Raw genomic sequence first — 14449 nt, 5'->3', positions numbered from 1 at the left:
AACTACCTTCTCTCTTTATCTTTCTACTCTAACTTCTCTCTTTTTAGTGCTAGCGCTCTTCTACTAATAGCTCTATATAGTAATAGCCTTACTAGGTAGATCTAGTTAGTATCTAGATATAGCTTTAATTAGCTTTAAAGAATATTATTCTTTATATTTAGTAATAATAGTTTAAACTACTTTAGCTAATTAGCTCTTATAGTACTAGTAAACTCTACTTTATTTAGATTCTCTAAGTAATAGTAGCTCTTATTAAACTAGGCCTTTAATACCTAATATAGCTTTAGCTAGTAGTTACTAAGCTTTTTTACTACGCTCTTATTAATACTCTTAATAGTATTCTATACTAATACTAACTCTTCTTTATATAAAGAAGCTAGTAGTAACTTTCTATTATTATATAATTTAATAGCCTCTTATCTTAAGCGCTAAGTATAATAAACTATCTTTTTTAAATACTTTTTCTAAAACTATAGCTACGTAGTATAAATAGTAATTAGCTCTTTTTATAACTTAACTTTAGCCTAGAGTAGGCTTTACTAAGTAGGTACTATAAGCTTAATTAGTAATACTAGGTTCTACTCTAGTACTAGCTAGGCTAGTAAATACCTAAGTAGTTTTTATAGTAACACTTACTCTATCTATATTACTACTAATAGATTATTAATCTAGTTTTTTAGTAGCTTAGCTAGTTTATAGATAAAGCTTTAGTATTTTCTTTTAATAAGCTCTTAAGCTCTTAAGTTATAGACTAATACCTATATATAATAGATTCTAAACTAGTTAGTAAGCGCTTCTACTACTAACTTATTCTTAGTACTTCTATTTACTAATAGCTTCTTAGGTATACTCTATCTATAGTAAATCTCTTTATATATAAACTTTATAACTACTTTAGAAGTAGTAGTTATTAAAGCGCGTACTTTTAGCTATTCTAATAAATATTTATATATAACTAGAAAATACTTTTAGTTTTAGACTTTAGGTATATAAGTAATATCTAGAGTCTACTATATCTAAAGAGCTTAAAAGTATATTAAGCCTAGTTTAGCCTTTTATCTAGTACTATATATTTACTAGTAGATATTATAGAGCCTAAGCTACTTTACTACTTATTAATATATACCTTTCTACTAGTATTACTAGCTTAATACTTTAAAAGTAGTCTAGATACTCTTATAGCCTAGCTACTTATAAACTTTCTAGATTATAGTAGCTTATAAGTTCTCTCTATCTAATACTTAGCGCATAAAGTAAAGCTTTATTACTTTCTAAAAGAGGTATTACTCTTTTATAAAGAACTTAGCTACCTTCTTAATTTATTAGTATAGTTTATTACTATATAGTTAGCTTAGCTTTTATAGGCTAAGAAAGTACTTTATAATCTTTTTAGAGTTATTACTATACTTCTTTACTAGTATTCTTAGAGCACTACCTTTAATATTAAGTACTAAGCTACTCTTATTATACTTATTTAATATCTAATTAATAAATAGCTCTAGATTATTTTTATCTTATTCTAGAAGCTTCTAACTCTTAGACTAGAAGTATCTTAATAGCGCGTTAGAGATTACGTTCTTCTTACCTAGAATATAAATAATATTAAAGTTTTACTAAAGAATTATTACTAACTACTAATTTATTACTAAGTCTAGAAAATCTAATAATAACTAATTAAGCTATATAATTAGAACTTTTATATTAGTTTTAATAATAAAATAGTAGCTATAAAGGTAAGTTTAAAAGGCTTTTAGCGCCTATACTAGCGCTTTATATTTTAGCTTAGTTAAGTACTACTTTAATTCTAACTCTAACTATAGTGTACTCTTAAACCTAATTATATATTATAAACTATTCTAGTCTATCTACTTAAGCTAGGCTTTTTTTCTAACTTTTAAGGCGTCTACGCTAAGTATTAGTAAGCTTTCTTTATAATTAATTAGCGCTAGCGCTAGTAGTAATATAATTATATTCTTTAGATCTCTTATTACTACGCGCTAGTCTTCTCTTTATTTCTACTTAGTATTCTTTTATAATAGCTAGAAAGGTAGCTTAGCTCTAAGTAAAAAATACTTAACCTACTATTAATAGTATACTATAATACTAATAAACTAGCGTACTTTCTTAACTAATTAATATTCTAGCTACTTAATAATCTTTCTAGCTTTGTCTTAGATAGAGTATTAGCTCTAGTAATTAACTTTATATTCTACTATAGCTATTTAGAGTACTTTCTAGTAAAACTTCTTTACTAAAACTATAGTCTAGGTATAAAATAGATTAATAAGAACTCTATCTATCTACTAAGTATACTTAAGAATATATTAGTAAATCTTAAGTAAAGCCTTCTCTTAGCTATAATTAGTCTTTAGCTCTACTATACTAATATTATTAATAAAGAGCGCTATCTCTAGAAAGTAGTTATTAAGAATCTTTATTATAGCCTAAATAAAGACTACTACTAAGTTAGTAGCTTCTATTAGTAGTGTACACTAGTATATAAGACTAATTAGAGTCTAGAATACTATTATATTATAGCTAGAGGTATATAATAGAATTTAGTTATATTCTAAGTATAGATTAAAGTAGTAATAGATTAACCTTTTAGTAAAGCGCTCTAAGAACTTATTAGCTAAAGATAGAATATACGTATTTCTTTTAGTAATAGCGTTATACTTAACTATATTATTAATTAACTAAAAGTTAGTAGTAACTTTTAGCTACTTAACCTTTAGCACTAAGAAGTATAGATTTTAATACTACCTATTTTCTCTCTCTAGAGTACTACGCTACTTTTAGATTCTTACTATCTTAATAATAATTAGCTCTAGCTTCTTAGAATAAAAAAATTCTTAAACTTACTATACCTTATAAAGAATAGTCTAAATCTTATAAAGAGGCTAGATATTTTTATAAATTATTAATATATTCTAGAAGTTTTAAGCTAATATATCTTTTTACTAAAATATTAGCTCTTACTAAAGTTATACTTTATTTAGCTAAAGGTTCTTTTCTAACTTTATATTAAGAAGCCTTTATAGTATTAACTAAGCTTTTTTTAGAAAGAGTATAGTTCTTATAAAAAAGATATAGTTAAATAGCTTTAAGTTAGAGCTTTTTAGAGTTATACTTACTACTTAATAAGTAATTACTCTTTTTTTCTAATCTACTCTTTTTAGGTCTATTAGCTAGTTAGAGTAGAGTATATCTACTAGCTATACTTTATTAGTAATATACTTATATAGTATATTAACTTTAGTACTTCTTTACTACTAAAGCTAAATCTTCTATAGTATAACCTTCTAATACATCTTCTATAACTTATTATTAGTATCTTAGTTTTTAATACTTTGCCTATAGCGCAGCTACTTATTAAATAGTTCTTAATACTCTAGCTTATAGTAATAGTATCTTAAAACTAGTAGCTTTTATAGTAATAAATCTAGAATTCTAAAAGCTTCTAGTAAGTATACCTCTTTAGTAGAAGTACTTACTAGACTTTTCTTTAGCTTTCTATTAGTAATAAGTTTATAACTAGTAATAGATTATAATCTAAGAATAAAATCTTCTACTTTCTATTAGTAGCTTTAATATAGTAAAGAGCTCTTCTAAAGGTATTAAACTTAATTTATAATCTAGTAGTAGTGTACTAAGAGGTGTCTAATAAAATTATATAATAAAGATTTCTTACTATTCTAAAGTAGGTTAGCACTAGAATACTTCTAATCTAGATTAGTATATTAAAAGTAGTGTCTATAAAGAGGTCTATCTCTTTATTAGTACTAATTATCTTCTACTTTATCTCTCTTAGTAGTATAAACTAGTTTATTTTAGTAATATAGACGTTAAGTACTCTTACTATAGAAAGCTTTATTACGTTAAGCTATAATCTAGTATTAATAAGCACTTTGTTTATCTCTCTATAAAGTAATATCTAGTAGGTTAGTAGCTAGCCTTTAATTATATAGTAATACTATATTACTTTCTACTTTACCTTAACTACTATAGATATATCTAACTAAACTTTATTATACTTATTCTTCTCTTTCTTAATATTATATTACTAAAAGTCTTTTAGCTTATTAGCTTTATTTATATTATACTCTTATTAGAGAGTTTACGCTATAGTAGAGTAGAGGTAGGCTAATATACTACTAGAAAGTAATTTCTAGTAATTTTAATCTTCTATAATATTAAAGCTTTTACTAGAAGTTTTTTATATACTTTATTTAAGTATTCTTTAAAGTAAAGATACTAATAATTTACTTTTAGAGTCTTTATTAGTAGGCGTTAATTATACCTCTATAGCTTTTCTAGACTAATACTTAGTATTTATAAATCTTACTTTAGGCTTATAAGCTTTATTAATTATTCTTAATAGTGCCTTAGCTATCTCTAGAGTAGTAAGAAAGTCTAACTATTTAATTCTACGTACTTTCTAGCTAAGTATTACCTTTAGTAGAGTAGCTTAGAAAGTATTTTAAGTAAGCTTTTCTATAGCCTCTATAGAGAGAGTAGAGCTTTACTATTACTTATAAGACTACTTTAGAGCTAGAATAATATTTTTATTTATAGTACTTCTACTAAAAGTATTCTAGAACTAGTTTTACTATAAGTATAGACTCTTAAAAGGTAGCTAGCCTTAGGTTTCTTAGTTAATATTATTCTATATATCTACTACTACTTAATACTAAAATATATTTATATTCTTTTTTAGCTTCTTTATCTCTACGTAAAAGTGTATTACTATTTTTTCTTTTATAGTAGGTATATTAGCTATCTTACTAGTAATAGCTACTTTAAACTAAGCCTAAACATTCTTTTAATAGGCTTTACTACTCTTTTTTAAAAGCTAATCTTACTATCTAGTAGTATTTACCTAAAGCTTTACTATATATACTTTACTAGTATATAATATACTCTTAAGAAAACGCGTAGTATTCTAAAGTACTATTATTTACTTTATAAGTAAGCTACTATTTTTTAATACTTTAATAGTATAGCTTTTACTAGACTATTCTTTAAGCTTAGTAGTAATTAGTTTTTTAGTATTATTAAAGAGCGCTAGTAGAATAGTCTATATTAGCTATTTAAGCTAGAAATTATTAACTCTAAATTACTTCTTTAGAGATTTAAGAACTTATTCTAGAATTTTACTTTCTAATAGTCTTAGCGTAAATTCTCTTTATAAAAAGATTCTTTAAATATTAGTTAAAAATAGCCTAAAGTAGTACTTTATATAGTTATAGCTATTAGAGGTAGACTTATTCTTAGTGTAGTACTAGTAGTTATTCTTTAGAAGGTTTATATTAGAGTAGTTTATAATTCTATACTCTTCTTAGCTATAGACTTAATAGAATATTAAGTTTCTACTTACTTTTATATTATTAACTTAGAGATTATATATTAGTAGATAATAGAACTTAAAGCTTCTATTATTACGCTTTATAACTAGATAGATATTACTCTTTTACCTAATTACTAATTACTTATAGGCTTTAGTATAGTTCTTTTCTTTTAAAAGAAAATAGTATATTACTATATTATTATTTATAAACTAATTAAACTACTCTATACTTATAGTGTATCTCTTAAAGTAGTGTACTAGATTTTTTACTATAGAGTTAACTTAGAGTTATACTACCTAAACTTAGAGCTTAGAGTAAAGTACTAGCTAAATCTCTTATAGCTATAGAAGTTTTTTAGACTATAGTAATTTATCTTTTAAGATAGTAATATCTTATTATACTAGAACTCTACTTACTAATATATAGTTAGTATTAAGTAAATTTAGTTCTTTCTCTTACATCTAATACTTTTAAATAAACTTATAGATTTTACTAATCTAGAAGCTAGAAGAAGTATTAAGCTTAGGTTAATCTACTTTTAGTATTAAGTATATTACTTAATCTATGTTCTTTCTAGCTAAACTCTAAAAGAAGAAGTAGTCTTTCTCTTCTTCTAGAACTTAGAATTAGAGCCTAGCTATAGTAAAATAGACTAGAAAGTTCTAGTAGTATTTAGTAATCTTTACTCTAGGCTAGTAGTAATAAACCTTATTAATGTAGCTCTTAATAAAGGCTTAAATACTACGCTTTTAGCTCTTATCTTAGCTTATATATAGCTTAATAATTTTCTTTTTAAAAGCTATCTAGTTAGTAGTATTACTAGAGTAGCTAAAAAGCTTTTAAAGAAAAGTCTTATAGTAATAAGTATAGAAGTATAGTACTTACTTCTTCTAATCTTTCTAGCTCTAATCTACTTAATTATATTTAAACTTATACTTCTTTAGAAAGTTAGTAATATTCTTTTTATTAAAGATAGGTGTATTAGCGTTAGTAAGCTTAAAGTAGCTAATATAGTAGCTTTCTTCTTACTATTCTTTAGTATTAAGTAATATTATTATTAGTAATAGTAGTGTTATAATTACTAGTATAGTGCTTATTAGTGTTAATTCTTATTTACTATTAGTATTACTTTTTTCTTAGTACTATACTTTTTTTATTTTTCTCTTCTAATCTACTATTAGAGCTAGAGCTATACTATTCTTAGAGCTCTTACTATTTTTTAGTATAGCTACTATATAAGTATTTTCTCTTTTTAATCTAGATTTAATATTAGACTATTCTTTAGCTCTAAAACTTCTTTACTATTTTAGTATATTACTTTCTTAGTAACTAAGTTATACTTACTTTTCTCTTCTTAGGTATAGTAATCTAGCTACGCTATAGTTCTTTTATAGTAACTTACTATCTTTAGTTAGATACTAAGAAACTATGTATTCTTACTAATTTCTACTTAGTAGTTCTATATAGCTTAATACTAAGCTTTTACGCTATTATACTTCTTTAAAAATATACTAAAAATACTATATTACTATTATAATAGCTCTTTTTCTACTAATAGACTATTAGTACTCTCTAGTTAGATTACTAAAAATATAGTATAATAAGATATTAGGTAGAGATAGAAAGTATTTAATTTATAATTAGAGAGATAAAAGAGTAAAGTAAGTAGTAATAAGTAATTAGTATAGTATTCTTATCTAAGAAAGCTACTCTCTATCTTAAAAAGCTATTAGAGTACTTATTCTTCTTCTAATTATATAATCTAATTAGGTAACTAATTACTATACTATAATAATCTTTATAATAGTAACGTAGTTATATAGAAAGTAATTAATATAGTAATAATAAAGTAACTTAGTAGAGCTTCTTAGTAAGATAGTAAGGTAATATAACTAGTAAGAGATTAGTTTTATATAGACTTATAATTACCTAGAAGACTTATAAATTATTTAGAAGTGCGTATTAACGTAGTATTTAGTATTAGATATAAGCTACTTATATCTTTAATCTTTAGAGTTCTAAATATTATTATTATATAAGTATAAAGAATAGAAAGAGCGCGCTTTTACTAAGATTTTAGTATACGTATTCTAACTATAAAGCTTTAAAATATATTACTCTATTAGTTATAAGCTAATAAGCGCGTATAATTATATTATAATTCTCTTATAGAGTATTTAGTATTAGAATAGCTTTTTAGCTAGCCTAAAAGATTTAGAAGCTTTAACTACCTTAGAGATAGTAGCGCTAAGGCTCTAAGTCTTAGCTTACTTACTTAACACTACACCTCTAAGAGTAGATAAAAGATTTAGTTATACGTTCTTTAGAGTACTAGTAATAGTCTTTACCTCTTTAGAATTAGTAGCTCTTTAAGCTATAAGTGTTACTACTTAAGATTTAGATTTCTACTTAATAATAGACTTATTTTTACTCTTATTTTTAAGTAATAATAAGTATACTATAGTTTTATAAGTATCTTATTAATGCGTCTTCTAATCTATTCTATTATTACTTTACTCTACTCTATCTAAAGTCTCTTTTTAAAAGCTACTACTATTATAATTTTATAAAGATTACATTTTATATACTTTTTAATAATATTTTAAATACTTTCTATTAAGTTAAAATCTAGTAAATTTACTAAGTAAGAAAGTTTATAAATCTCTTTATAATACTTCTAAATAGTAAGAAGACTATCTAAATTTCTAGTACTATAGCTAGAGTTATTATTTTTTATAATATACTAATTATAGTAAGAATTAGTATAAATATAAGCTTAGATCTTATTAGAATAATAGTAAAGAAAATCTAGAGCGTTCTAGTAAATAGAGAGAATCTTCTCTATATAATAGACTACTTATATACTATTTTCTAAGTATATTACTTAAAGAATTTAGGCTAATTTTATATTATAGAGTTTCTTTCTATTCTTAAATTCTTCTAAAGTTTTCTATATAAGTTAATAATAAAGTTTTACTAGCTTCTTAATAAGCTCTATATTATTATAGTAAAGTATTAATATAGAGTAAAGTAATAAAATATAGTTAGTAACTCTATATAGTAATTTTATTATAAGTGTATTTTCTAAATATCTTATACTTACTATATATAACTATAGAAATTAAAAAAACTCTCTCTATAACGTTTACTATAGATATAGTGCTTTAATAATAATAATAACGTGCTTATAGAAGGTAATAGTAATAGAGGCTTCTCTAGAGAACTTAAGATAAGCTCTATATTATTATATTTATTATTATAGAATATTAGACTTTAAGAAGAAAGTTATAAGTATAATTATAGTAGCTATAAATAGAATAGAAAGCGTAGAAGTAGTAAGTATAATTTAGATAGCTAGAACGTAGTAGAGATTCTAAGTTAATTTAAGTTATATATATTATTAGAGTATAGTAGCTAAAGAGCTAAAGATAGAGAAAGAGCTTAAAGAGAAAAAGCTTAAAGAGTAAGAGCTAAGAGAGTAGTCTAGTTATAAGAAAGTAGTAGTAAAGAAGCGTATAGTGTATTTATAAAAACTTTAATCTAAGAGAAGTATTCTCTATAAAATATTCTCTAAGAATATTTAAAAGTATTAAATAAGTTTAAATAAGTTTAAATAAGATAATATCTTCTTCTATTCTAGAACTAGTTATAACTAGTAAGTATTCTATAGTGTATACGTATATATATATATAGTAGCTAATAATAGATAGTATTAAAAGTATACCTAAATAGAATTATAAATAAAGTAGACTTTAAGTCTCTAAATATAGAGATAGTAGTATATAGAAAGGTAGCTAATATTAGTAAGAAGAATAAGAAGAATAAAGCTTTATTACTAAAGCTAGTACTAAGACTTAGATTATTTATATATCTCTTTAAAAATATAAAGAATTAAGTAGGTATATAGAGAGTATATATAGCTACGTAGTATAGGTTTATAAAAGATAGATAATATAAATAGTATAGAGAAAGTATTTATAGTAGAGTAGAGTAAGCTACTAGAGTTATTAGCCTATAAGGTAGATAATAAAAATAATTTAAAAGCTTATAGAACTAAGTTTATAGAGGCGCTTAAAATATAGAATAGTTTAGTATTATACTTAAGTATCTAAGCGCCTATTATAGTGTAGTAATTAGTTATCTAATTAGATTACATAATTAGAAGAAGAATAAGTACTCTAATAGCTCTTTAAGATAGAGAGTAGCTTTCTTAGATAAGAATACTATACTAATTACTTATTACTACTTACTTTACTTTTCTATCTCTCTAATTATAAGTTAAATACTTTTTACTTTTACTTAATATCTTATTATACTATATTTTTAGTAACTTAACTAAAAAGTACTAATAGTTTATTAGTAGAAAAAGAGCTATTATAATAGTAATATAGTATTCTTAGTATATCTTTAAAGAAGTATAATAGTATAAAAGCTTAGTGTTAAGCTACGTAGAACTACTAAGTAGAAATTAGTAAAAATATATAGTTTCTTAGTATCTAACTAAAGATAGTAAGTTACTATAAAAGAACTATAGTATAGCTAAATTACTATACCTAAGAAGAGAAAAGTAAGTATAACTTAGTTACTAAGAAGATAATATACTAAAGTAGTAAAGAAGTTTTAGAGCTAAAGAATAGTCTAATATTAAATTTAGATTAAAAAAAGAAGATATTTATATAGTAGCTATACTAAAGAATAGTAAGAGCTTTAAGAATAGTATAGCTCTAGCTCTAATAGTAGGTTAGAAAAGAGAAATAAGAAAAGTGTAGCACTAAGAAGAAAGTAACACTAATATTAAATAAGAATTAACACTAATAAGCACTACACTAGTAATTATAACACTACTATTACTAATAATAATATTACTTAATACTAAAGAATAGTAAGAAAAAAGCTACTATATTAGCTACTTAAAGTCTACTAACGCTAATATATCTATCTTTAATAGAAAGAATATTACTAACTTTCTAAAGAAGTATAAGTTTAAATATAATTAGGTAGATTAAAGCTAGAAAGATTAGAAGAAGTAAGTACTATACTTCTATACTTATTACTATAAGACTTTTCTTTAAAAGTTCTTTAGCTACTCTAGTAACACTACTAACTAGATAGCTTTTAAGAAGAAGATTATTAAGCTATATATAAGCTAAGATAAAAGCTTAAAGCGTAGTATTTAAGCTTTTATTAAGAGCTATATTAATAAGATTTATTACTACTAGCCTAGAGTAAAAATTACTAAATACTACTAGAACTTTCTAGTCTATTTTACTATAGCTAGGCTCTAATTCTAGGTTCTAGAAGAAGAGAAAGGCTACTTTTTCTTTTAGAGTTTAGCTAGAGAGAATATAAATTAAGTAATATACTTAATACTAAAGATAGATTAACCTAAGCTTAATACTTTTTCTAGCTTTTAAATTAGTAAGATCTATAAGTTTATTTAAGAGTATTAGACGTAAGAGAAAGAACTAAATTTACTTAATACTAACTATATATTAGTAAGTAGAGTTTTAGTGTAATAAGATATTACTATCTTAAAAGATAAATTACTATAGTCTAAAGAACTTCTATAGCTATAAGAGATTTAGCTAGTACTTTACTCTAAGCTCTAAGTTTAGGTAGCGTAACTCTAAGTTAACTCTATAGTAAAGAATCTAGTATACTACTTTAAGAGATACACTATAAGTATAAAGTAGTTTAATTAGTTTATAAATAATAATATAGTAATACACTATCTTCTTTTAAAAAAAAAGAACTATACTAAAGTCTATAAGTAATTAGTAATTAGGTAAAAGAGTAATATCTATCTAGTTATAAAGCGTAATAATAGAAGCTTTAAGTTCTATTATCTACTAATATATAATCTCTAAGTTAATAATATAAAAGTAAGTAGAAACTTAATATTCTATTAAGCCTATAGCTAAGAAGAGTATAGAATTATAAACTACTCTAATATAAACCTTCTAAAGAATAACTACTAGTACTACACTAAGAATAAGTCTACCTCTAATAGCTATAACTATATAAAGTACTACTTTAAACTATTTCTAACTAATATTTAAAGAATCTTTTTATAAAGAGAATTTGCGCTAAAGCTATTAGAGAGTAAGATTCTAGAATAGGTTCTTAAATCTCTAAAAAAGTAATTTAGAGTTAATAATTTCTAGCTTAAATAGCTAATATAGACTATTCTACTAGTACTCTTTAATAATACTAGAAGACTAATTACTACTAAGCCTAAAGAATAGTCTAGTAAAAGCTACACTATTAAAGTATTAGAGAATAGTAGCTTACTTATAAAGTAAATAATAGTACTTTAGAATACTACGTATTTTCTTAAGAGTATATTATATACTAGTAAGATATATATAGTAGAGTCTTAAGTAAATACTACTAAATAGTAAAGTTAGTCTTTAAAGAAAAGTAGTAAAGTTTATTAAAAAAATACTTAAGTCTAGTCTAAAGTAGCTATTACTAGTAAGATAGCTAATATACCTACTATAAGAGAAAAAATAGTAATATACTCTTATATAGAAATAGAAAAGCTAAAGAAGAATATAGATATATTTTAGTATTAAGTAGTAGTAGATATATAGAATAATATTAACTAAGAAGTCTAAAGCTAGCTACTTTTTAAGAGTCTATACTTATAGTAAGACTAGTTCTAGAATACTTTTAGTAGAAGTACTATAAATAAAGATATTATTCTAGCTCTAAAGTAGCTTTATAAGTAATAGTAAAGCTTTACTCTCTTTATAGAAGCTATAGAGAAGCTTACCTAAAATACTTTCTAGGCTACTTTACTAAAGGTAATACTTAGCTAAAAGATATATAGAATTAGATAGTTAAACCTTCTTACTACTTTAGAGATAGCTAAGACACTATTAAGAATAATTAATAGAGCTTATAAGCTTAAGATAAGATTTATAGATACTAAGTATTAGTCTAGAGAAACTATAAAAGTATAATTAATACCTACTAATAAGAACTCTAAAAGTAAATTATTAGCGTCTTTACTTTAAAGAATACTTAAATAAAGTATATAGAAGACTTCTAGTAAAAGCTTTAATATTATAAAAGATTAGAATTACTAGAAATTACTTTCTAGTAGTATATTAGTCTACCTCTACTCTACTATAGCGTAGACTCTCTAATAAAAGTATAATATAGGTAAAGCTAATAAGCTAGAAAACTTTTAGTAATATAATATTAAGAAAGAGAAGAATAGGTATAATAAAGTTTAGTTAGATATACTTATAGTAGTTAAGGTAAAGTAGAAAGTAATATAGTATTACTATATAATTAAAAGCTAGCTACTAATCTACTAGATATTACTTTATAGAAAGATAGATAAAGCGCTTATTAATACTAGATTATAGCTTAATATAATAAAGCTCTTTATAGTAAAAGTACTTAACATCTATATTACTAAAATAGACTAGTCTATACTACTAAGAGAGATAAAGTAAAAAATAATTAGTACTAATAGAAAGATAGACCTTTTTATAGGCACTACTTTTAATATACTAATCTAGATTAGAGGTATTCTAGTGCTAATCTACTTTAGAATAGTAAGAAATCTTTATTATATAATTTTATTAGGTACCTTTTAGTGCGCTACTACTAGATTATAAATTAAGTTTAATATCTTTAGAAGAGCTTTTTACTATATTAAAGCTACTAATAGAAAGTAAGAGATTTTATTCTTAGGTTATAATCTATTACTAGTTATAAACTTATTACTAATAGAGAGCTAGAGAAAAGCCTAGTAAGTACTTCTACTAGAGAGGTATACTTACTAAAGGCTTTTAGAATTCTAGATTTATTACTATAAAGGCTACTAGTTTTAAGATACTATTACTATAAGCTAAAGTATTAAAAACTATTTAATAAGTAGCTACGCTATAAGTAAAGTATTAAAAACTAAAATACTAATAATAAGTTATAGAAAGTATATTAGAAAGTTATACTATAAAAAATTTAGCTTTAGTAGTAAAAAGATGCTAAAGTTAATACACTATATAAGCGTATTACTAATAAGGTATAGCTAGTAGATATACTCTACTCTAACTAGCTAATAGACCTAAAAAGAGTAGATTAGAAGAAAAGAGTAATTACTTATTAAGTAGTAAGTATAACTCTAAAGAGCTCTAATCTAGAGCTATTTAACTATATCTTTTTTATAAGAACTACACTCTTTCTAAAAGAAGCTTAGTTAATACTATAGAGGCTTTTTAATATAAAGTTAGAGAAGAACCTTTAGCTAAATAAGGTATAACTTTAGTAAGAGCTAATATTTTAGTAAGAAAACGTATTAGCTTAGAACTTCTAGAATATATTAATAATTTATAAGAATATCTAGCCTCTTTATAAGATTTAGACTATTTTCTATAAAGTATAGTAAGTTTAAAAATTTCTCTATTTTAAGAAGCTAGAGCTAATTATTATTAAGATAGTAAGAATCTAAGAGTAGCGTAGTACTCTAGAGAGAGAAGATAAATAGTATTAAAATCTATACTTTTTAGTACTAAAGGTTAAGTAGCTAAAAGTTACTACTAACTTTTAGTTAATTAATAATATAGTTAAGTATAACGCTATTACTAAAAGAGATAGATATATTCTATCTTTAGCTAATAAGTTTTTAGAGCGCTTTACTAGAAGGTTAATCTATTACTATTTTAATCTATACTTAGAATATAACTAAATTCTATTATATATCTCTAGCTATAATATAATAGTATTTTAGACTCTAATTAGTCTTATGCGCTAGTGCACACTACTAATAGAAGCTACTAACTTAGTAGTAGTTTTTATTTAGACTATAATAAAAATTTTTAATAACTACTTTTTAGAGATAGCGCCTTTTATTAATAATATTAGTATAGTAGAGCTAAAGACTAATTATAGCTAAGAGAAGGCTTTACTTAGAATTTACTAATACGTTCTTAAGTATACTTAGTAGGTAGATAGAGTTCTTATTAATCTATTTTACGCCTAGGCTATAGTCTTAGTAAAAAAGTTTTACTAGAGAGTACTCTAAATAGCTATAGCAGAATATAAAGTTAATTACTAGAGCTAATACTCTACCTAAGATAAAGCTAAAA

This window comes from Alternaria hordeiaustralica, assembly GCF_023758085.1.
Source record: "Alternaria hordeiaustralica strain BMP 2776 chromosome Unknown scaffold_6, whole genome shotgun sequence".
Lineage (NCBI taxonomy): Eukaryota > Fungi > Ascomycota > Dothideomycetes > Pleosporales > Pleosporaceae > Alternaria > Alternaria hordeiaustralica.
This window is presented reverse-complemented; position numbering follows the sequence as displayed.